This window comes from Pygocentrus nattereri, chromosome 11, assembly GCF_015220715.1.
Source record: "Pygocentrus nattereri isolate fPygNat1 chromosome 11, fPygNat1.pri, whole genome shotgun sequence".
NCBI lineage: Eukaryota > Metazoa > Chordata > Actinopteri > Characiformes > Serrasalmidae > Pygocentrus > Pygocentrus nattereri.
In genome coordinates, this window is record NC_051221.1 from 30,235,467 (window position 1) to 30,257,229 (window position 21,763).

A 21,763-nucleotide genomic window follows, 5' to 3' on the forward strand; every position below is an offset into this window, starting at 1 on the left:
GTCATAATACATGACTCAAACTTTTGTCAACTTGCTCGAACAGACTTAAGGTCTTAAGTATGGTTACACAGACTTGCTGATATGGTTTGGGCCTTGCATACTGTAAACTATAAAATTGAACAAAATCTTGCTGTGTAGCTGAACGCTCTCAGCCTTTTAGACATCAGGGTTTCTATTCACAAACCACTTTGGAATTAGGAGTGCTGATCTAGAATCAGTTTTTTTGTGACAGTAACTGTCATAAATATGAAAGAATCTGACCCAAGATCAGTCCTCTAATTTATGACTGCTTTTTGAATACCAGCCTTGGAGTTGCTCATAGAGTTGTTTTTTTTTTTTTTCATTTTTATAGCTTGCAGTAGGTCATACTATGTCCTAAAAAATATTAACCGCTTTGTGCATCCTTATTTATAAGATAAATATAAGAACCTTATAAGATATAGATGCATTTTTATGTACTTTGTAATTTGGGCTGTAGTGTTTATTAGCAATGTTAGCCTCACAGTTCCAGTTCCAAACCAAAAAAGCAAAATCTGTATTCCAAGTATGTCTTGAGTTTTCACCAAACTATTCCTTTAATGCTATAAAAGAGTTGCTCAGAAAGTCATAGTGCAAAAGGATACACTGCAACATCCCAATAAGTTCATCAAGAGTCCTGTGTAATTTGACTGGATTCTGTGTAATTTGAGTTCAACCTAGACATGTGTTATGCCTGTGGAACAGAAACATGCTCTAAAACCACCTCACGCTTGCAAATTTGTAGGAGTTCACAAGATCCAACTCACATGAAAAGTTATCAATATGTAAGATTAGGCCTAGAGATCTATCAAATTCTCAGTCTCCATCTTTATGTGCTTATAACAATAGCAGACAACTCTGTTTAACTAATCTAGCTAACGCAGTACTTTTACAGCAGAGACGTCAGCCCTATCTCCAAGACCACAAAGTCCTACCCCTTATGCCATGTATGACTAGGGGTCCAGATGAGCAACACTGCAACATCCTCTCCCTTCTCAAGGTACACTTTGACAGTACTGGTGAGCAATGTCACTATGAGTTACTCATTACTCCTTCTTGCCCACTCTCCTGTCAAACGGTGTAGGGATGTCAAGGCCGAAAGCACACAGAACGACAGCCTGTGCAGCAACAGATTTGAAGATGTATGCAGCTTACCTAGAGATGCTGCATTGAAAGGAATCGCTCATGGTTGATGATCTGAGATCAGTTTGGTCTTAATGGTTTGATGTACAGAGCAGGTGTATGGCTCTGATGCTGCAGTAGATCAATAACACCAGAATGCTTCATCTACAGTCTCTCTGAAAAACATGTTTCTCACATTTCGTCTAGTTCAAAGGGAGTTTCTTTTTTAGAGATATAGTAAACAGAGCAAAGAGAGACCCTCCTGAGACCCAGCCGACCTTGAAGAGGTCTCCAATACTTCGTCCTTAAAATGGACTGTTTTAACCTCAGGCCAACTCCTAAAACCATGGCAACCACAGAAGTTGAAGCTAGCTCATGGAAGACATTGCAGATAGATAATCTAATGTAAAACCATATCCATTCAATATCAGACTGCAACTTATAATTTTTCAGTATTTACTAAGCTTTAGATGACCGGCCAGGAGTATATTGTTAGAAATAAAGGTTCTGTGCAGGTACCTTTCTCATTCATCAAGGTACAAACAATGTAAATGTTCCCTCAAAGGTACAACAGTGGTGTTAAGATCCAATTGTGCACCGTAAATACGTTTTTCAGGCAAAATTATGTATTTAATAACAATGTTTTAAACAGAACAATAAAATATAAAGCCTGGAGACGAGACGGAGTGTGTGGAGTCAATACAGCTTAGAGATATATATTTTCAATAGATTATTATGGTACTATTATGTTCCCTCACTAAAGGTACTATGATGTACTGTTGAGTGTACTACCCCAGTGACAAAGGGGTACCACTCCAGTGACTGTTTCCTACCTTAGCCTGATATAGCAATACAGTTTTGTGACCAGAACTGGAGTTGGTGAATTGACACGAAGATGTGATCTGGGTATTTTCAGCACATTTCAAGTAACAGTCATGATTGAGCAACACTATTTTGTGAAATAGCAAGACAAATAGTAGTAGTGTTCAATTGGTTTGTCCCCTGTAATAATTAGAATAATTAGCTGTCTATGCTATAATTGCACATGTTGATTTCTGATATTAAAGTATTCCTTTACTTGCGGCTGCATCAATTTTTTGCTTCTCTGTTTTGGATCTTCCAGCATTTCCTAACCTGCCTCCTTCAAATACAGCTAATTACAATGGGGTTGATGAGTCTGTTTATGCTTGACAAATATTAACAAACAATTATGAGGGAGAAATCTAACTGTAAGCCTGAGGCACTCCAACCTCTTTAACAATATGTGTCATTTCTCAGCAAATGTTTAATAATTCAGCCCACTGTCACTGCATTAGTAGAACAGAATGTGAATACAGCATTTCAATGGTAAGAGTTGAGGAATGAAATATGGACAGTCAGACGGTGACACATATTGGTATGGATGCACACACATACATTTAAGCACAGGCCAAGTGACACCACACAAACGACAGATATTGTCTGACACATATAATCAAGCAATCATGTATCTATTTTCCCATCAAGCAATCAGAGGTTTATGTACTTTGATCTAGAGGACTTGATGGCCCTCTTCTAAAACAACAATGCCCTCTTCTGAAATGTATGTTAGTCTGAATTGACAGCTCCAGAGACTATGTCAAAAACACAGTGCAGACACAAACAAACTAAAGACAGTATTTGTACACCTCAGGACTATAGACTGCTGTTTTGAATTCTCAAAACAACTCTGAGCAGCCAGAGGACATACCCCTAGAACGAGAAGCTGATAATACTACTGATTCAGCTTCTACTAGTACTACTCCTGCTGATAATACTACTGATTCAGCTTCTACTAGTACTACTCCTGCTGATAATACTACAGATTTAGCTTCTACTGGTACTTCTCCTGCTGATAATACTACTGATTCAGCTTCTACTAGTACTACTCCTGCTGATAATACTACAGATTTAGCTTCTACTGGTACTTCTCCTGCTGATAATACTACTGATTTAGCTTCTACTGGTACTTCTCCTGCTGATAATACTACTGATTCAGCTTCTACTAGTACTTCTGCTGATAATGATAATACTACTGATTTAGCTTCTACTAGTACTTCTCCTGCTGATAATGATAATACTACAGATTTAGCTTCTACTGGTACTTCTCCTGCTGATAATACTACTGATTTAGCTTCTACTGGTACTTCTCCTGCTGATAATACTACTGATTTAGCTTCTACTGGTACTTCTCCTGCTGATAATACTACTGATTTAGCTTCTACTAGTACTTCTGCTGATAATGATAATACTACTGATTTAGCTTCTACTAGTACTTCTGCTGATAATGATAATACTACTGATTCAGCTTCTACTAGTACTTCTCCTGCTGATAATACTACTGATTTAGCTTCTACTAGTACTTCCCCTGCTGATAATACTACAGATTTAGCTTCTACTAGTACTTCTCCTGCTGATAATACTACTGATTCAGCTTCTACTAGTACTTCCCCTGCTGATAATACTACTGATTTAGCTTCTACTAGTACTTCCCCTGCTGATAATACTACAGATTTAGCTTCTACTAGTACTTCTCCTGCTGATAATACTACAGATTCAGCTTCTACTAGTACTTCTCCTGCTGATAATATCACTGATTCATCTTCTACAAGTACTTCTCCTGCTGATAATACTACAGATTCAGCTTCTACTAGTACTTCTCCTGCTGATAATATCACTGATTCAGCTTCTACAAGTACTTCTCCTGCTGATAATACTAAAGATTCACCTTCTATAACACTCAGTACTAGGAATAGTACCTAAATGGGTCTCGGACATACAGTACTAGAGATCCTTTAAGTCAGGTGTGTCCAGTCTTATCCATGAAAGCCACTAGTTTAACCAGTTCATCTCAGGCATTTGATCATGTGATTGTGTTGGACAGAAAACCTGCAGCCATACTGGCAAATAACATTGGACACCCCTGATATAAGTAGTATGAGACGGGACCAGCCAAAGTGAGGCCTGTAAGCCAAAGTTGACATGTGAGGACATTTGGTTTTGCCCACCAGAATGTCGCTCTAACCCCATGCCCTCATGCAATAAGAAAACAATCATATTTTATACTATGTACTTACAAAAATGTTGATTTATTTAACTAGAAATGTTACATTTTAAAGGTTCTTCTAAGTGCTCTTCTATTATTCTAGTAATAGTTTACTAAAGATTATTATTGCATTATACAAGATGCTCTGTAGTAAAGAGCATGTGAGCAAAATGACCCAAGACCAGCACTTTACTCATAATACCTTTTAAAAAATTCCCTGCACAACAGCAAGACAGATGTAGATGTTAATGAAGAGATCGAGAGCAAGAGGGTGAGACAAAAAGACAGAAGTGGAGGCCTCCACAATGAGTGAAGTTAGCACTTGAAGAGATTATAGTGAATTCAGTAGCAGAAGAGCCTAAGGCTGCCAAATGGCTGTGAATGAGGGACGGAGGCCAGCTTCAAATAGCTCTTTTGTTCTTCGTTTGATTATAAGCTTTATTTCCATGTATTCCATTTGCAGCAGATCAAAACATGGTGGGTAGTGTTTTTTTGTATGTTTTCTGTTTGTTTTGTGTCGTGTCTGTTTTGTTTTCGGGTCAGTGAATAAATTGCATTTTCTGTTCTTTTTTTTCTTCTATGCTCTTTCTGTCTTCTGGTCTGTTTAAACCACAAATTGGAAAATAATACAACAATAATAAGAGAGGCTTTGTTACCTACTGCTCCAGCAACACAGAAACAATTCCCCACAGCATATTGCTTTAATATGTGCATGTGTCTTTAGCACTACCACATATGACATAAATGTGCCTGCTCTAGTTACTACAGCTAAGGTTTGTATCTGGGCAGGTGAAGCTGATCTTGTATCAGTGAAATGGGCAACTTTTGCTGAGAGCGTAAACATGGTTCTGAACACATGGTGCCAAAAAAGCAGAATTTGTCATAGCTGACAGACTGAATTAGGCTCCCAGCTTGTATCCCTAAGCTTTATTGTCCAGAAACATACCCTGATTGGACTGTTTGAATGTCTCCTTCCCTGTGGCCTCCTCCCTCTCCTGTGATTGGCTGCTGACAGAGAGGGAAGCAGGGTTTTATTTCTCTCTTTTTTTTCTGTGGTGTTAATGTTATGATTCTAATGGGTTTTTGACCTCAATCTTCTCTAATCATTTCCAAGCAGAGAGAAAGATTATGGGCGTATAGATTATGCTTTTAAACACGCAGCTGTGTAGCATCAGCAGGACAAAAACACGAGAAGTAGTTTCATTTTCCATCACCAGCTAAAAGACATATTTCTGTAACATGGTGAAACTGCAAAGTGTTTTCTTTCTTTCTTTAATTTCTCTCAACAGCAATCCACACTATGGTCAAAACAAAAAAAAGCATGTGAACAATGTGACCCAAGACCAGCACGCTAACAAACACCATTTTCTCTTTCATTTATTTCATTTTTTCAGACACATGAATTAACTTGCCTTTTTTTGAGCTATGTGTAAATCTGCCCCATGTAGTCTGTCCCTATCTTCCTCTCAGTTATTGGTTTGAATGCATATTTGATCCAGTTTAATATCTCCATGACGTTATTGGCACAGTCTAGAGTGTGTCAGCACAGAAAAGGAGAAAATCTGATTGATTGCAGTGACACAGGGAAAGGTATGGAGATTCAAACTGTCATTCACACAGGATTAAAAACCCCTCGCTGTCACAAACCTGCCTCAGATGCACACATGTTCACATAGGTGAATGTATGACATGTCACTTCTGTCATAGGAAAGCCTCACATCTTCCAAACGGTAATTTTATAGGAGAAGGAAAAAACATGCTTAATTTCATATAGCCAATGGATTTACACAAGTTTATTTGGAGTGATTTTGGGCTGTTTCTATTGGCCCATTTAAAGCAAAAGTTTTCAAATGACCTAAAAAAAATTCTAAGATTTTCTCGTACTGCTATGATATACACACACTTCCATGCATAAGAAGATGCATATCACTCCACAAGATTCCCTGCATCACCCCATGCCATCTCATACCATCTGTAATCTGTGATGTTCCCTGTTGCTTCAATCTGTCCATGGGCCAAACCTGTCTGAGTGCACCAAATCCAAGTTATTACTTTCATTTAATTGCATGCCGGTTCAAACCATATCAGCCTAATGGACAAATCTGGCCATTAGTGACACAAACAGACTCTTCACAATACAGTGCGAACTACAAAAAGGCAACAGGACAATGTTACTAGTATTAGTGGTAGGCAGTATAACGGTTTATCATTATTGAGCATACCTGAGCATATTGTGGCTATCATGAGCACTTAAAAAGAATTGACCAACTGCCTGTTCTCTTATAAAGATAGCATAATTAAGAGTGATTCACTGCAGTCCAGCTTGTATAACACTGAATAAAAATCACTGAATTCTTAGTTTCTGAGTATCTTAGTATCTTTTAAAAAAAGTGCTGCTGGTTATGTTTTGTCTATTCCAATTTAACAAACCTTAGAAAATTTAAATGTGCATCTCGTTTACTGTGAAAAGGCCTGGGAGTGTTGATGTGTATGATGTTTTTGCCATATCACACCAGTATCATGATATTTTTTTTTACATCACTGCTGTTGCCTGAACAACTGTCTGTCTCCTAAAAAAGACAGAAAGATTTAGATCAACTACATGAGTGTACTGTACTGTAGTAAATCTGTCTGTTAGATTATTATCTAAACGCAATACCTTCAGATTACATATTATTTCTTTCCATATTGCCCACCCTTAGCACAAACAACCAATGCGCTGCACCAAAATTTATTCACATCTATGCTCTCCTGTACAGTGCAAGACTCATGAACTGGGGTTGAAGGCCCTGAGCAGAACAAGTGTTAGTCCTAAATCATGCTCTGCTCTGACCACGCTGGACTTTGTACCCACATCCTTAAAACCAAACTGTCCCAGATACAGCAAATTCTCCTACTTACTCAAAGCTGCTTTGTGAACATAGCCTAGATGTATATAGCAGCCTGGTAATTTTTCTATGCAGTGTGCAACAGGGCTGAATTGTGTTACAGTGCTTTTGTGTGGGGGAGCAAGCCTTAGGTTCATTTTGCCCTTTCTTGGCAGAGCTACCGTTTAAATCTCCTGCTTGAAAACTGGGATAGGATGTGCTGCTGTATTTGCTGAGCAATTAGATAACATGAGTAGGCTGAGCCTCTATGGGACCAGAGGGATTGCGTGTATGTTTGTTTTTGTACATTTTCAGGACAAAAATGTTCTGACCTTGGAAAATTAGGGCAGGAGTGACCTACACTGTGCAAGAAAAATTGGTCCTGACTTTGTAAAGCTTCTTTGTAAAAACAGCATGTTTTATTTTTTCAAACTGGAAAGGCGTACAATGTATAAAAATCAGAACACCTGTGCAGGCTCACTGGTGGTTTTGGATGGCAAATAAAAAGGCTACATTTGCATTGTAGACATCACCATGCCCGGTTCCTATCATCACCAATGTAAAAAAATCTGAGGTAAACTTATCTCTACAATGCACCATTTCACATCAAAACACTCTTAATGACTTTCTTTAAACATCTGTGGAACTGCCCCTAAAGTTAAAGTTAGGTTTATGATTAGGCTCAGAAAATTAGATTATACTTTACTGAAGGGCAGCGATCACAAGGCTACATGACAACTGAAATAAAGTTACACAAGGTTTTTTAAAAAGGCTATTCCAACAAACATCCGTCATAAGAAAATCATAACAATTGCTGAAGTGAAACAACATTAAAATGGACAAGAGCAGCTTTTATGACATCTGATATTTGTGTAAAAAAGCCTTTATAAAAGTTTACTTAGGCTTATGTCAATTGTTATGGAAGGCTTATGAAGGTGTTGTGTAGCCTTATGAATACTGCCCTTTAGTAAAGCACTACCAAACAACCAGTATTACATATTTATGTAATATTACAGTTATACATTGTGGACAATATAGGGATAAATGTATGACATGTCCTGACAAGGTATAAAAACAAGTGTGTGTGTGTGTGTGTGTGTGTGTGTGTGTGTGTGTGTGTGTGTGTGTGTGTGTGTGTGTGTGTGTGTGTGTGTGTGTGTGTGTGTGCACGTGTGTGTGTAAAGAGAAAAGGGGGTTACTTAAGCTTATGCAAATGTGAGGAGGTGCAAATATGAAGATTGGTCTCTCTTTCTCTCTCTGTTTCTCTCTGTCTGTCTCTTGAGTGTTTGAAATTGTAAGGTGACATGCTGTGCACATCATAACACCCACAGTACAAGAAGAACAAACATTTTTCTTCTTATCTCTTCCCAACATGCTTTCAACTTTGCCTCAGACTCTTTCCAGCTCACTTTTTCCTCTCAGTTCCTCCATCATTACCCAGTTTTTCTTTCTCTCCTTTCTCTGTTGTAAAGGCAGTAAAACACCTTCGCCTCTATGACCTGTGGCTCTGGTCATCCTTGCTGGAACATCTGTCACCCAGAGGTTGTCTAGAGTGCGGTTGGGCAGCCTGGGAAGCCCTGGAGAAAGAAACTACCACAGCTCCTTTTGTGATGTGTCTGAGTCCCTTCGGCCCCCTCCCTTAATACCCCTCTTCACAAAAAGAGAAGTGAGAACAACGGCCCCCGCCAGAAGAGAGAGAGAAAACAGAACTGCTTTGTCCTCGGCCCCCCCTTTACCCTTTCCAATGTCCCAGTGAAGTATATGATCCCTGTGCTTTTCCCCACTACTGCCCCCTGACACCCACAGCCCCCGCGCCCACAGCCCAAGAACCACCACCACCATGGTTTTTAGATTTAATAGTATGCTGCTATATAAAAGCCCAATTATGATCACATCCTTTCAAAGTTTAACAATTCTGATAATTGTGTATAATTACCAGCTTTTTAAAAAGAAGTAGTCTACCTGTAAATCCTGCACCACGACAACAAAAAGAGTTCTCTGAAGTGATTTCATAGTTCACTTCACGTTTGGTTTCCTAAAAAACTTTTTAGTGGATGATTCCCCCAAAAAACTATTTTTGTCAGAAGGATATGCAAACATGAAGAACCTTTTTTAAAAAGTTTAAAAGAACCTCCATATAGTGTAAAGATCTCTTTCCAATGGCAAGGGTTTTTTTTCCTGTATATGTAAATGTAAGCCAATAATAATTTTAGAACTTTTATTTTTTAAGGGCCAAAATCATGGAATTTTTCTCACTTTGTTAAAATAAAAGAGACACAAAACATCCAATATTTTCCATATCTATGGATACTGATACCCATACATAATAAAATGTACTGGGACTTAAATCACTTGATGCATTTATAGGGGGAGTACAAAATAAGTACAGTAAAATGAATCAACTGCAGACATTTTAGCCTTAGAGAGGAGATTCTGCTCTTCTGCAGAACAATTAATATGTCAGCAAATATCAGTTTGAAATATCAGTCCAGTCTTAATATTGGTCCAGTATAATCCTGGATTCCTATTAAACAGCGGTAATGCAGTGATCATTTCATGTTTACTCAAATTATGGTTGGTTTTGATGTAAAATGGTGGTGTTCATTAAAAAAATCTATCAATTTAGTCATTTCAGCATGCTTGTTAAACATTTTCAGTATGGGGAAAGTTCATCCCATCTCACCCTTAACCACTCACCCACTCACCCACTCACCAACCCAAAACCTCCATTCTGTTTCGAGAACATTCAGCTATGCAACCCTTCACCTGACAGACACACACACTTCACTTAAACAGAGAACTGAAAACTCTGCCACCTTCACCTACAGACATACACTCATATCTCTACTTGAACCGCTCTGATATTACAGAGTCTGTGGGCTGCAGTAAAAGCACACCACCTCTGGCCACAGACCTTCATCCCAGAGTTTTAACAGTGGGGTAAAGTATCTTCTGGAATGATGGCCTAAAATGCAGGAGCTTTTGAAAGATGCATCCCTTCAGGGCTCATTCTATGAAATGAGATGTGGAGTTTAAATATGTTTGGGTGGGTGCTTTGGTCTGCTACAAGCCCCCGACATCAGAGAGAGTTAACCTTTCAAAGTGACATGGGGGGAAGAGTGTCTTGTAAAATTAGCATCACACATCACTTCAAGAGAAGAATCTTCTCTCCAGGGCCAGCCTAACAGGGCAACAGAGCAACTCTCTGTTTGTAATACAGAAATTAACTTGTCTAACATAAAATGTTAATGAGCTGACATAAGGACTTCATAACATGGCATAGGAACAAAAGCTATTGAGTAATTTGAGCTAAAAATAAAAAGGGCTGCTAACATGGTAAGAAAGTCTACAGGTTTCTGATCAGTCTAAATTATCATGTACAATGAAACTACACTTTGATGCAGATATTTTTATGACTAGAATCTGATGAAAAATGACTAAATGATCTTGCAAATATTAAATATCCTTTGTTTTTGCCATGTGTCATTTGTTGACATTGAAACCAATGGAAAAAGTCAGATGTTCAGACTTTTAGCTGTTGATAAAGAATGTGATTCAAATGTGAATGTAGGTCATTGTGTAATTCACTATGGAATTAATTAATGCATACTCTTGTAAGTACATCTTAATAGCAACACTGAATAAAAGTAATGTACATATAAGGCAAAGATTAAAATATGAAGCAACATCATCTAAATGCTAGGTAACTTCACGTTCACACCAAGATCAGGTTCAAGCTCTTTCAAACTGTCAGCTGGGGCCATCAGCTAATACATTCTACTATCTCCTCCTTGGTTGGTGTTTTTCTAATCCATCAGTCTTCATCCATCCTTGTTAATTTATTACAGCAGTAGGATGTAAACAGCAGCAGAGGCAGATGTTGGGTCGATCCCCATTACACGTCATATCTAACCAAGTGTGAAAGCCTAATTAAGAAAACCTGCCCGACACCACTCATGCTCATCCCACAGATGTGCCAGTCCATTGTGTGTATGAGTGAATATACAGTATGGAGAAAACTGGACATCTGTACATGAGAGGTCAAGTGTGTGTGTGTCTAAAACATGGATATGTGTGTACGGTAGGAGCAATAAATGCAGACATATTTCCATTATCCTGACACGAGGGCTTTCACTCACATCTTTGATCTATGACCATCACATATGCTTGTGGTTCTCAGCCCAGGTCCCAACCATATTGTGGTGTTTCTCCCTGCAGTAAAACACCTGATCCACTACTCAGCTAATTAGTAAGCCCACTCGAGTTGAAGTGGGTGTGCTAGAGCAGGAAAAACTCTATAATGTTGAAGGCAGTGGTAGTCCAGGACCAGGATCGTGAGCCACAGGCATATGTCGACAGCACTTTTCCACCCCCAAACAAGGCAAAGCATGGTTACTAATTCATCAACACACATTCTGACATTTCCATTTCCATACCCAGGTTGATTTAAAATGATGCAACGAAACTGAAAATAAAATTCAAGACAACCGAAACTGAAGAGCTAAAAAACTGACCATAAATAAAATCAAAATAGAAAAACTTACTAAAATAAAAACTTACTACAATATATTTAGTAGGCTACATTATGTATAATGAAATCCAATGTGCTTGAGAACAGAGAACTGTTGGTAATCCAAGGCAATGAATTCCATTCATTTTTAGTTATACCTTGTGTTTTGGCTCTGTTGCTTGTAAATGACTGAACTGAAGGCACAGATGGCGCTGGTGTGTTAGCAGGGACTTTCCTTCATGCTTCTGTTGTTTTACTGTGTTCCACATATCAATCAAGATGTGTTTTCATGTGGTACCAAATCTGAAAATGATGAGATGTTCTTGGGCATTGTCTCCCCTCTTGATACTTGGCATGAACAGTGATTACAAATTACTTGTCTAAGTAAACCTGTAGAAAAGCTGAAATGTTCCACACAGCTGACATTTTTACTGTTTTTCTGCTATGGCGTAAACTGTTTGAATAAAGAGCAAAGGAAAAAAACTGTATTTGGCATTTTTTGCCTTGTAAGAAGGGTGACCAAATTCAGTAAACATGCACCAAAACTTCAATCATAAAAAAAATCTGTGCTGGAAGAAATTTTGCTGAATGTCTACTGAATTTGGTTACCCTTTCGCCAGAGTATCAAACATGCAGAATACGAAGATGTAACTACAGCTAAAAATTCTGAAATCATTGTTCAAAACCAGTCATCACAGAATCACCAGAACTCCTCAGGACTCCACCTTTTGCAGGTATCACTACACGATGGGAAAGGGAAATGGACATCGGTATTTGACCAGGGTATGGAACATTCTACATTAGGATCCGAAGCCATATTATGCCATATCATGATGTACAGTGAGAAAGGGCTATCATTTTTAAAAACTGCTTGTTGGAGAAATCTATTCTCTCTGTTACCAAGGTCTAATAGTAGCTCTGTCTTCTTTCATGTCCTCAAAACACATCCAGCCAGTTATACTCAGCAATTTTCAGAAGAGATTACAAAGCAAATTTTGTGACAAAACTAGAGCAGGCAGGAGGAAAATTCTCTGGTGCATTTCCACCACTCCTTTCATCTCGGCCACAAAGACCCATCTAGCCATTGTGACCCTCAGAAGGCCGCTAAACATAAAAGTGATGCAATTTGTTCCTCAGAGTTCTTTCATAATGATATCACTCAAACCAACAGTTGCAGAGTGGCTGTATAAGCCGCATTGTCCTTTATTCAAGAAGAGACAGTCTAGGGCCAGTGACGGTCAGACAACACAAGGCTCTGATGATTGGCTTTTCTTGATGGCAAAATAGCCGGCGTGCCTTCCCGACCCACATTGTGGAATAAGTGGCATTCATATCCAGCTACCACAGTGGGTCTTCCTCCTACAGCATGGTTCTTTCCCAGGGGCTCCGAGCCATTCTCAGGCTAGATCTGCAAGTGTGATCTCTCAGCCTTTGACCACGGTGACGCCTGTACCATGAGTGTCTCTGAATCATGAAGTATGTGTGACTCCCCTGCCTTATACAGGGGCACTCTCACACACACACACACACACACACACACACACACACACACACATACAAACTGTCTGACATACATGTAGGTCAGTGTCTTTTAAGAGCATCTCAATCCCTTTGCTTATTTGGCCCATCTGCCAGGCCAGTAGTTTACAACACTGGCTAGACAGGGTCTTTAAGGTCAGGAACAACCATCCGGCAAATACTTCCAAACTTCAACCAAATTCTACACTAAACACTTACTAACAGTGCCAACGTTTCAAGTTCAAAATGTTCTAAAATTCCACATTTTACAACTCGACAGAGGAGAACAGCTGACAAAGCTACACATCCTCTCTTGTCTTTTTTGGCAGTTGCTGTTAGTGGGAGCCACTATTGTCTCAAGTGCTTAAAAAGCAACTGTTGAAAAAACACAGGCTCTTCACTAAGAGTGAACAGACAATAGCACGGCGCTCGTCATTTGCATTGTATTAATTGGGTGATTTGACCCAGTAACGGAATGCAGCGGGGTGAGTGTGCGGCGTGTGTTTGGGTGTGCAGTGTGTGTGTGGGAGGGTCACCCTGAATGAAGCACTGACTCAAGAAGACAGATAGGGGGAGGGTGGGAATGTTTTATGCAGACCAGCGATTGTTTGGCTGAAGAATTAATGTCTGAAGGAAAATACCAAGGCTTTGACGTGAACCATTTATCGTAAACAGTGGAGGGACCAATGAAGCACAAGATATTTATGACATGGGCAGTTCCATTTTAGTGTTTAGCATTTAATGATTCAATAGTATACCGAATTAATATAAAAAACAATTAACAAAATATGTAGGTATCATGTTTTTGTATTATATACATGTAAATTCAGTGAACTGATATTTAAGGGGGTGTGATTCTAATTCTTAAAACAAAATTGTAAACAACTTCTTCAAAAGAAATTTCCTCTTATTATAACATACTGGTTCTCAAAATATATCTACGTTATATCGTAATGTTTCTTATATACAGAAAGCGTAGGTGAATTGGTAGGGGCACCAATTCGCCGGTATTGTCCAGGGTGCCATTATCTGGAATTCAGGCATGCTGCTTGAAAGTGTCAGTAAAAAGACATTAAGAAACAGCACAGCAGCCATACAGTCACTGCTGACATTTTCATTATCATGAGAGAAACGATACTGTGATGGAAAATGATGCGCAGCCTGAAATGTGGCATAATTACTCTGACAATGACATGCATTAAATCCAGGCTATTCCTGCCTAATGAGTTGCAGTCAATCGTAAGGCATAGTATGGAAAAGTATGCGAAATCACCCACTACCATCTGGGATGGCACACTTTTGTGAAGAGTAATAGGACACAACAAAACGCACAGCAGTGAATGAACTCACTCAGCGTTCAGCCGTGCTTAAATTAACACTGCGGGTAATTCTAGGGGTGGGCAATATGGCAAAAATATAACATCACATATACTTAAGGCTTACTGGAAGACATTTCACAGCTGTATTGTGTTATTTAGCTTTTCTGAGGATTAATGAGTTGGACCAGTAGGGCCACATTCACAAAGGCTATGAAAAACCATGAGTCCAATGATATTTATTCAATGTTTTATACACTGCGCTGCACTAAATCCAGCCAAACAGGACTAAGATGCATAATCATAAACGAATCAAATTAACCACTGCTTTTTCCCCCCACTTTGTTCTAATATACTTTCTGCTAACAATGTTTGCTATCTGGTGTCGACCTGAGGAGGATGGGTTCCTCTTCTGAGTCCTGGTTCCTCTCAAGGTTTCTTCTTCTTCCTTGCCACTGTTGCCACTGGCTTGCTCATGAGGGCTTGGACCCGGATTTTTCTTTTTCTTTCTGTAATACTGATCTGTAAAGCTGCTTTGTGACAACACCTGTTTTAAAAAGTGTCGTATAAATAAACTTTACTTGCATGCTTGCTACTCATGCTCTCTTTCTAATGAAATGTGTAGGTGGTCCATGTTCTTTACGCACTGATGATACCTACAGAATTTATATGAACAGAAAAGCATTTTGTGAGACGATTATCACTTTAATATAATATAGTATGTTACAGTCATACTGCCCAGCCCACAATGTAGATTATTGTCCTTTTAATCTCTACATGTCCACTGATCACTGTAGATGTACATTAAACACGGCACATGTTCATTCTACGCTGCAGATGTCTAAAGGTATTCAATATTCAGTTAAAGATGTTGAGTTAGGGCTGTGCAATACGACAATATCGTTTCATTATCATGGTAAATTATGCCATAATACACTTTTCTAAAACATTGTAGTCATATGTTCGTTATTATTATTACACTACGTGCTCTGTAGTCTGTTCCAACTTATTAAATCTCAGAAAACAAAATATCGTGATGCATATCGTGTATCGTATGTGTTGCAGTTTTATGACTTGAATAATGTGAGATGCGCTCGTGCTGTATTTGAGTGCTTCTGCTACACCTACAGGCTTCCAGCACATCACAGCATGATCACGTATAACTCATTGCGCTAAACGGCTGGTTACCTTAGGATTTTCAGTGGAGCACTTTGTTTAACTCGTGGCATTTAAACAGGCAGTAGATTGTTCACTGACGAGGTGCCAGCGCGTTTCATGTTGTCAAGCCCACACAGCGTGAGTTTCGCGATAAAAAATAAATAAACAAATAAATACATAGCGTTTAAAAACGGGCTGATACAAACCGACTGAAAACAGTTTGTCTGCACAGGAGCGGGAGTCAGCGATTACCGGCCAGAGGAGTTCATGATCGCTGCTGCGGTTTTGCTCATAAACGCTGTAGATGCTGATCGCGCGCGGTGGACGCTGGGCTCGCGCACCTGCCCGCGCGCACCTGCGTCCGTCACGTGCGCGCATGTCAAACATCAGCGTCCAGCTCAGCTGAACCAGAACCGCCCCTCTGTTCACTCAACGACACCGAGCAGCACTACAGGTGTAAACAACGAGACCCCCGAGAGGACAGCGACTCTCAGACCGCCATTCACTCACACACACACACACATTAGCAAGTGACAGAACGCAGTGAAGTAGCACTATCACACAAACCTCCTGTGAAAGACCCCCGCGCCGCCCGACCGCCGAGCCTCGTGTTCAGTGTCTCGAAGCTTCACCTTCTGTTCCCTCACACTCACACACTCACTCACACACTCACTCACACACTCTGAGCTCATTCACTCTAGTAGAAAACAACACAGCACACTTACCTGCACACAGCGAGCCGCGCGCCCTCTCTGCTCCTCCTGCGCTTCTCTCTGCCTCCCGCTCAACTCTCTCCCTCCCTCTCAACTCTCTCCCTCCCTCTCTCTCCCTCTCTCCCTCTGTAAGAGCGCCTCTGCGCATGCGTACTTCATTCCGGCTCTGCAGCCTCTCTGTCCGCACTGGCCGGACAGGTCACCGTCCCACACCGCGCTCAGCCGTGATGCCGTCAGCTGCACACGCACTGAAACGTTTATGTGCGCTGAAATCACACGTACGCACACATTCACTACACAAGTTCGTTATTCTGTCTTTGAGGGGCATTTAAACTGTCAACACTGTGATGTTTTCCATCATGCTGGAGACATAATTTGGGTCGCCACAAAGAGGTAAATACATACAGCACTGCACACACACCCCCCCCCCGACGTGTTTATGTCTGTCAAAGCGACTATCAAGTGCTAGTTATTCATTTTTCAGCATCATGAAACAGTAAAAGCCATGTTTAACGTAAAAATTATACAGAAGCCTCGACATTTAAATATAACAGCAAAGTTTCAGCATTTAGAGTCCACTCTTTGCCTTTATTACGGCTTTGATTCTGTTTAGAAGACCTAACTTTTCAAAGAAATCTGCAGGGATATTTTTCCACACCTCCAAAGTTCAGTATTAGATGTTGGTTGTATTTTCTGCTTCTCACAGTCCAAATAATCCCAAACCCATTCAGTGATGTTGAGGTCTGGCAGACGTCTGGCAGACCACCGGCAGCTTCTTCGTTTGATTTGCAAATGTTCTTCTTGTTTGTCTATTGCTTTCTCTCGGTAAGGGCATCTTGACAGCTACACAGCCTTTCAGACTTAGTGCTGAGTTATTCTTCTCACAGTGGAAGGATGGACAGAAACAGCTGTGGATGTTTTCAGATCTGAAGGAGAGCTTGATTTTCTCCTCTCTCTCAAAGATGGAAGATTCAAGTTCTGTTTACTTGATGGGGACAGCTTGGTGGTCCATGGTAGCACAATTGCTAGGAGCCCCATTTTCTCTACATCTTTCTAATAATTTTAGATACTCCTGGTTTTCTCGCTTATTTCGCTTTGATTTTCTCCTTCCTTATACAAGTGGATTATCTTATATTGAATTTCCTCATAAATATCTCTTGAAAATGAACAACTTGTACTTAATGGACATTTTGACAGGAAATTACACCCAAAAAAAGTCACACACACATCCTCCAGTGTCCTGAAATGTTGAGACCAGAGGTGAAATAATTTCTAAAATATAATTCAGAAGTCTATAATGTTTTAAGGTTCGATGAGGGCCTCACATTCATTTTAGCCTATGGAACCAGGCAGGGCTTCAGCAGCTTCACCGTGAGCAGGGGGAGTTTTCGTTCTGCAATGAGTTGGTTTCTCATGGACAGTTCTAATTCTCAGTCCCCGTGGCGTCCCCTCTAGTTGGGTGGGGGCGCTGACAGCACTGGAGCCCATGGTGATGAACTCTTTACTGGGATCCTCATACAGATACTGGCACGACTGCTCAGCCGAGACGCACAGAAAGATCCAGTTTTTAACAACATTGCTCCCCTGTTAGCTTCCTCTGCAGAAGCCCTGGGGTCTGTTTATCTCCCTCGCATTCATAATGCATCTCATCACAGTAATTGCATTCAAACAAATCCTGCACAATCTGCAACATGATATATTCATTATTCATAACTGTGAAATCTTAAATCAGAAGTCTAACATACACGTTTTAGTTAGTGTTAGATGCTAGTGAGTGGAGTGGCCTTCAGAGCATCAACTTGTCTGAGACAACAGCAGCGACTAAGAAAGCAAATTACATTGTTTTTTTCTTTGTTTTATTAATTAAAAGTAGCTTTCAAATGGAGGCATTAAAGTCCTTCACTCATTTCTTATGCACAGTTCTAATGTTATGTGTCTTATCTATAATTTCCCCAATTCTGACCATTGATTACAACAAGAACTAGCAGCTTATCCAAAACTGTACCTCTCCTCTCAGCCCACTCCCATCTGATCAGAGACTGATAGCAAAGCCTAAAGATTATGCTCATGAGAGAGAGAGAATCAGAGACAGAGATGGAGATTTAAAGAGAGAATCACAGAGAGAGAGACAGAGAGAGATGGAGAGAGTCTGGGGGGGTGGGGGGATGTTGAATAATCACACTGATCAGGCTTGAGAGAATAGCTGGCTGGCAGAACGGCGCTGTGGCCAGAGGGATCTCTCTGTTCCCATGGCCCACTCTAACCATCTCTCCATTTTCAACGCCAGTCCTCTCTCTCTCTCTTTCTCTCTCTCTCCGCCTCACTAGCACCAGCCCCTCAGGCACCTCTCATTATTGGCTGCAAGGGATCATGGGACGTGTACCCATATCCGCTGCACAGCTGACAAAAGGAAGTGCCTTAATTGTCCTTGCCTTTCATCTCCAACTGCCTACAGACAGTCTGCATGCTATCTACATCCAATTAAAGCACTCGTTTTTATTAGTAACTTGCATATTCAACCTTTAGATTTTCCATTTTATTCCATCTGCCCAGTGAGAGTTTGCAGAGGGTTCAGCTGTGTGCAGAGCGTTTCAGAGGGGATCCAAATGTGGGAACCAAGAGCAAGTTGTTTGTCAAGCTGATGAAATGTCAGATGAGATTTAAAGGAATGAGAAAAGAAATAGAGATAGATTGGGCTAGAAAGAGAAAGAGAGAGAGAGAGAGAGAGAGAGAGAGAGCAAAACAAGCGGGGAGATAAAAGAGGGAAGTGGGGGGAGAGAGAACTAGGAAATGTGGAGAAAGACAGAAAGAGAGAGGAGGTAAAGACGTAGAGATGGAGAGAAAGACAGGGAAGACAGCAGGAAGGGAGAGATTGAAGGAGGGGAGACAATCAAAGAGGTGGGAGAGAGGGAGATGGAAGATAGAGATAATAGGGAAAGAGAGAGAGAATGCTGGACAGACACAGGAGAGTAAGTAGACGTGAGAGACAGAGCGTGAGACAGAGTGAAGGGGGAAGAGTATAGAGAGACACAGGAAGAGAAAGAGAGAGATTTTCAAACACACGTTTTGTTAACTCTAAAATGATCCAGCCTTATTTTCCGTGTTGACCATGTGAGATATCTGTAGACCACGTCATAGAAGGCTCACACGATGTGCCACGTGCTGATATGTGAATGAGCCTCTGTCTCTCTCTCCTGATGCTTCAAACATGACCCAGCAGAAAGAGCCCTCTTCTTCTCCCAGCGCTAAATGGCTCTCACAAAGCCAAGCACTGGAAAGCAGCTCCTAATGAGGAGCACCAAACTGAGCACTGGAAGTTACTGCCATTTTCCAACTAAAACCCAGCAGTCTGTAAAACATAGTTCTTGATGGAGATCAAAGGACTCTCGTGCGTCTTACCTTGGAAAGCAATCTAATTTTTGCTTTACAAACACTCTCAAACATCTAAATGTAGGCTCAGGTGGAATTCTAAGGTGTAAATGAGAACAGAATTTATTCCCTGTGCACTAATTAGGCCTCATAAAGCGAAAGCTTTTCTTCACTCAAACTGGTAGAAAACAATGACCAGAATGTCATTCAGAGCACAAATACTTTCATATAACAACTTGGAGTCAGCAAAACTTACCGGACAAAAGGATTTTATGCTATAATGTAATAGTTATGGGCTGGTGTGCATTATCAATTGTTATATAGACTTGGAGGTGCAGCGCAGCTCAAAGGTGGCTCACCAGAAAGTTATTCTAACTCCACCCCCCCTTCACCCAGTTAGAGAACAAACACATATAACTTATATTCTTATTTTACTTTTACACTGCAAAACAGTGATAGAAATAAAAATATCTTGAATGTAGTCAATACATAAAATATGGGGGAAATGAATCCCTTATTATACATAGTTCTAAATCTTAGTGCTCAGTTAGCTAGTTTTCATCAGGAATCTCTTCCTGTGTCTTATCTGAGATCTTCCTATTCTGATCACAGTAGCTTATCCAAAAATGTATCTCATCTGACCAGACTGATAGCAGAACTAAATAGAACCACACACACACACACACACACACACACACACACTTTCTAAACTGCTTATCCTTCTAGGTTGCCGGGGAGCCTCTCCCATCAGTCACTGGGCGGAATATACCCTGGACAGGTCACCAGTTCATCGCAGGGCAGATTTAGCATGTCCAATTGGCCTAACTGCATGTCTTTGGACTGTTGGAGGAAAGCGACACAGACACGGGAAGAACATGTCAACTCCACAGAGAAAAGAATCTGGTCACCTGTCTGGGGAACCGAGCCCAAGTCCTCCTTGCTGTTAAGTGACAGCGCTACCAACAGCACCACCACATAACCAAGTTATAAAACTGTCTAATTTCTAGACAAGTTTAGTTGTTTTAGGCAACTATATATTATGAAGTATCTTATTCTATTGTCACATAATAGTTCTTGCTTCAACCATTATTTCTTAAAATAAGCAAAATTATCTGTAACTGCTGATGGAATAAGACACCTTCTCACTAGATAAAATGTACCTAAAACAACTAAAACTGTACAGAAACTGGTTGAGCAGGATAATCATATAATATTCTCATAATGAGAAATATTATATATGTTGACTAGCTTTAAGATGTTTTCACTTGCTATGATACCATTTCTTGCCGTGTTTTCTGAAGTATTTAAGTAACAAAATAAACTGTAATATAAAGTAAAATATAATGTTACAAAAAGCCATTTTAAACTCAATTTTAAATATCCATGCCTTTTTTATTTGCATATTCTTTTGTCCTTTTGGCCCCTTTGCACTTTCGTTCCCCACAGAGTCAAAAAGTTTAGGCAACCCCGAATATTTTTGTATCTTTTAACTCGGATTAGATCTTTCAAAGCTAACTGGGAACAGAACTAGATGTTGCAGCAGTAATGTGGTACAATGTCACAGTGCCCAGAAAGGGTCAAATGAGTCAGTAACCCTAAACTGCAGCACAAGTCAATTGCCTAGCACAGACCTGAGCGGCTGATCAGCTTACAGAAGATCAGCAACTGAGTCATTAGGCTAAATGAAAGAAGCCATGCTAGCCTGAACGATGCACATTGATCACCCCACGAAATGACTGAAGGGGAAGAAGCTGCACAGACTGCAACACAGAGGAATGAAAGAAAAGAAGAGGAGCTGCTGCATTTTTCATAATCACTGCCTGTTTGATTGCCTCCCTTGATCCCTGTGGAAGCTCAGTGATGAATCAGCACCCTAAGCTTTGCCAAGGGTGCATCACAATCCCCAATACTCCTTCTGCTCCGGAGCCGCTCAGGGGATCAATGCAGCACAAACCAATCGTGCTGCTGAGCACACACACGCTACACACACACACGGCTGCTTTTGCTGTGAGCTGGTCATGTTATTACACCCCAGCAGCCAATATTGGCCTATCCAACACTCCGCACTGTTTTTATTCTTCAGGATTTACAGACACAGCGTGCAGTCG

General features: G+C 40.3%; 1 protein-coding gene across 15 annotated transcripts in view; it reads right to left on the minus strand.

Annotated features, from left to right (window-relative positions):
* Nucleotides 1–16,381, minus strand: part of LOC108428399 (neuronal cell adhesion molecule-like) — a 108,952-nt gene extending 92,571 nt beyond the window's left edge. For 14 of the 15 annotated variants that reach the window (XM_017699361.2, XM_017699365.2, XM_037542528.1 and 11 more), the window contains exon 1: nucleotides 16,299–16,381. The gene's annotated coding sequence lies outside the window, so the exon portion shown is untranslated. Of the gene's footprint in view, nucleotides 1–16,140; nucleotides 16,165–16,298 lie in introns of those variants that run through there. The other variant, XM_017699353.2, reaches the window with a different exon arrangement.
* Between the last annotated feature and the right edge of the window lie 5,382 nt (nucleotides 16,382–21,763).